The sequence below is a fragment of the Megachile rotundata genome, chromosome 4 (genome assembly GCF_050947335.1).
Source record: "Megachile rotundata isolate GNS110a chromosome 4, iyMegRotu1, whole genome shotgun sequence".
Classification (NCBI taxonomy): domain Eukaryota; kingdom Metazoa; phylum Arthropoda; class Insecta; order Hymenoptera; family Megachilidae; genus Megachile; species Megachile rotundata.
The window spans coordinates 15756805-15761487 of NC_134986.1; positions in this window are offsets into that span (position 1 = coordinate 15756805).

Sequence of the window (4683 nt, forward strand, 5' to 3'; positions counted from 1 at the left end):
AGGATTACCACGCGTTGCGTTACTGCGCGTAGGATTACCACGCGTTGCATTATTACGCGTTGCATTACTACGATTAGAATAACCACGCGTTGCATTACTACGATTAGAATAACCACGCGTTACATTACTACGCGTTTGACTACTACGCGTTGAATATCCACGCTCTGGATTACTATGCGTTGGATATCCACACGCTGAGTTACTACGCGTTGGATTACCACACGTTGGATAACTACGCGTTATCCGAAGCTGCCATTCTCGCACTTGAAAGTATTTTTGCATAGAAAAATTTGTTGGCTATGTTAGGTTTTTTTTTTGAAGTTACCACTCTTTTTATTGTCATCGTTTCACTGTGTATTTTTACAGTAACAGTAATATTTGACTATTCACATTTCCGTTACAAGGGTTGTTCAATGCAGCCACGCACGTCGTTCACGAATAAAACATTAGTTATTTTATAATGCAGTGCTTATAAATAATATATGGTACTTACAGGATCCTACACTTGATTACATGGCTGTAGATTTTATTACAAAATATCTGTATCAAACAGTATTAAATATAATTATTTAATCCTTCATTTAATTCTCTTCAAAGGGGGTTAAATTTGTTACGCAGAATTCGTTTTATTAAACAGAGAGTTCGAGTATTTGATGAAATCTGGATACCATAATTTTCTGTATTATTTTATAATATTATTTCGTTTTCAGTTTTGTTAATATTGAGAGGTGGGTTTCGCCCACGGAAGTTTAACTAAAATATCAAATGTTTTGTGACCATGTTATTAGACAAATTGAGTAAAAAGAAAGATTCGATTCAATACATTGCAGTTTATCAATTTTTTATTGCATCGGAAACACGTTTCACGCGAAGCACGCTATTTTATTGTTATTTTTGCTCGACTCGTTGATTATTACGACACGAGCAAACACGATCATCTCGCTTTTAACGGAATACAGATTTGTTTGATTCTCCTGCAATATTCATTGTCAACGCAAATACGCTGAACGAGGAGAGGGTGGATCGCGGATTTCATAATTTTCAAAGAATGCCAGTATTAAATTATTAATTGAAATACCGAGTACAGCAAAGATATTACAATCTTGTCAAATGTAAACCCTCGAAATTTTGTAATGTTACGAATTCGTGAAAGAATATCGATGGAAATAAAAGCATCCAATTAAATAGATTCACGTTTATGAAGCAGAGAATTTTTTTTCATTGACTAACTAAATTATTTCCGCTCCCACGACGGAATCCGGTATAATTTATTTTAACGAAGTAAAATAAGAGAAGTGATCGATAACTTCGTTCGTCGTTAAAGTTTAAACGAGAAGGGGATCACTTAATTTTCAAAACCAAATCCTTAGTTTCTACAAAATTATACAACTTTCTAGGAAATAATATACAATTCCCAGAACTAATCTTCTTCGCTTTATTATTCCTAGTCATATAGCTTCTGGGGAATAATATACAATGCCTAGAACTAATAATATTCTTCACTTTATTGTTCCGAATACAGGGTGCCTCACAATTAGTGTAACTTTCGTGAAGGAGTGGTAGGATTCGCGATTCTGAACAACTTTTTCCTTTACAAAAATTGCGTACGAAGCGTACGTTCTTTAATTATTATAATACTTTTTAACTTGCTTAAATAATTAAAAAATTGTTTAAATAATTTTTAGATTGTTAAATAATTATTAAATTATGTAAATCATTCTTAAATTGTTTAAATAATTATTAAGTAGTCATGTAAATAATATAAGAATCTTTTAAATAATTTTTAAACATTTGAAATAATTTTCAAATTGAACAAATAATTATTAAATCATGTAAATCACTCTTAAATTGTTTAAATAATAATTAAGTAATCGTGTAAATAACAGTACAAATTTTTAAATAATTTTTAAACGTTTGAAATAATTTTCAAATTGATCAAATAATTATTAAATCATGTAAATCACTCTTAAATTGTTTAAATAATTATTAAGTAGTCATGTAAATAATATAAGAATCTTTTAAATAATTTTTAAACGTTTGAAATAATTATTAAATTGATCAAATAATTATTAAATCATGTAAATCACTCTTAAATTGTTTAAATAATTTTTAGATTGTTAAATAATTATTAAATTATGTAAATCATTCTTAAATTGTTTAAATAATTATTAAGTAGTCATGTAAATAATATAAGAATCTTTTAAATAATTTTTAAACATTTGAAATAATTTTCAAATTGAACAAATAATTATTAAATCATGTAAATCACTCTTAAATTGTTTAAATAATAATTAAGTAATCGTGTAAATAACAGTACAAATTTTTAAATAATTTTTAAACGTTTGAAATAATTTTCAAATTGATCAAATAATTATTAAATCATGTAAATCACTCTTAAATTGTTTAAATAATTATTAAGTAGTCATGTAAATAATATAAGAATCTTTTAAATAATTTTTAAACGTTTGAAATAATTATTAAATTGATCAAATAATTATTAAATCATGTAAATCACTCTTAAATTGTTTAAATAATTATTAAGTAGTCATGTAAATAATATAAGAATCTTTTAAGTAATTCTTAAACATTTGAAATAATTTTTAAATTGATTAAATAATTATTAAGTAATTATGTAAATAACGTTAAACTCTTTCAAATAATTGTTAATTTCGTACGCATTTAAATATTAATACGAAGCTTGATTAAGGGTAATTCATGTGAACGCATGCTGAAATAATTTGCGGTCCCGAATTTCGATCGAGGTTATTTACAAGTTAAATATTTTCGATATTCTTATGAATATTTAAACACCCGAACAAGGTAAACGATAGGAAAGTATTCAAATGACCGTCCTTATCGTTTATTATCCAGAATATCGACCATAACGACGCCGCCACTGTAAACTACCGTATATTGAAAATTAAATGGTTTCAAAACTAATTCTTTCATCAAATATTTGAACAATTCTTTTACTGTTCTGTTATATTTTATTGACAATTAACATGAGCTATTCACGAGAAATGTTTATTGTTGGTTCTATTATTATATAAAGAATCAATGAAACGAAACCAACCCTTAAAAATTGTGAAACATTTTCTGTATTTCTCGGAAACCAGCACCAGCAAAAATGTTGAAATACCGGGTTGTAATTGATGTGCTTTTTAGTAAAAATAATTCAGGTATGAATTTGAAAGGAATCTGTTCCGGGGAGGGGTAGAAGGTGGAAATTGGGGAAATATGAAATTTGGAGATGTAGAGTTTGGGGTGCGTAAAAATTAGGGAAGGTAGGAATTTGGGAAGATAGGAATTTGGGTGCTTGGAAATTTGGGAAGATAGGAATTTGGGGGATGTAAAGTTTGGAGTGCTTAGAAATTCAGGAAGGTAGGAATTAGGGGGATGTAGAGTTTGGAGTGCGTAAAAATTAGGGAAGGTAGGAATTTGGGAAGATAGGAATTTGGGTGCTTGGAAATTTGGGAAGATAGGAATTTGGGTGCTTGGGAATTTGGGAAGATAGGAATTTGGGGGATGTAGAGTTTGGGGTGCGTAGAAATTCAGGAAGGTAGGAATTTGGTAAGATAGGAATTTGGGTGCTTGGAAATTTGGGAAGATAGGAATTTGGGTGCTTAGAAATTTGGGAAGATAGGAATTTGGGGGATGTAAAGTTTGGAGTGCTTAGAAATTCAGGAAGGTAGGAATTAGGGGGATGTAGAGTTTGGAGTGCGTAAAAATTAGGGAAGGTAGGAATTTGGGAAGATAGGAATTTGGGTGCTTGGAAATTTGGGAAGATAGGAATTTGGGTGCTTGGGAATTTGGGAAGATAGGAATTTGGGGGATGTAGAGTTTGGGGTGCGTAGAAATTCAGGAAGGTAGGAATTTGGTAAGATAGGAATTTGGGTGCTTGGAAATTTGGGAAGATAGGAATTTGGGTGCTTAGAAATTTGGGAAGATAGGAATTTGGGGGATGTAGAGTTCGGAGCGCGTAAAAATTCAGGAAAGTAGGAATTAGGGGATGTAGAGTTTGGAGTGCGTAAAAATTAGGGAAGGTAGGAATTTGGGAAGATAGGAATTTGGGTGCTTGGAAATTTGGGAAGATAAGAATTTGGGGGATGTAGAGTTTGGGGCGCGTAAAAATTCAGGAAGGTAGGAATTTGAGAAGATGAAAATTTGGGTGCTTAGAAATTGGGGCGCTAGGAATTTGGGGATTCACGCATTGATTGCTTAGAAATTGGGAGACATAGCAATTCGACGACCTAAGAATTTAGACATATAAAAATTAGAAAAGGTGAAAATACAATAAATGTTGGAATTTAAGTATATAGAATGTTCCATAAATATAAAACATTCATAAATGCAAAATGTAGAATGTTCCAATAAAGGGTTAAATAAAATCTGCATCTTCTCACATTCTACTTTTCAAACTTATTTTTTGTTTCAAACTTGCCTTTAAAAATATATCTCCCACATTTTTGCAATCCATGCAACGAAATCTTTTGCTGCGTTCAGCATTAAATTTTCCAATAATCATGAGCACGTTCCCATAATAATTCGCAAGGTACAAACATTTTGCACGTTAATTAAAAATTTCAATTTACTTCCCCCATCGATCCATAGTTTACGCGCGCAAATTTGCATAAAAATTGTCCGATATTATAACAGAGGTAACGCTTTGTTTTTTGGGAGCCA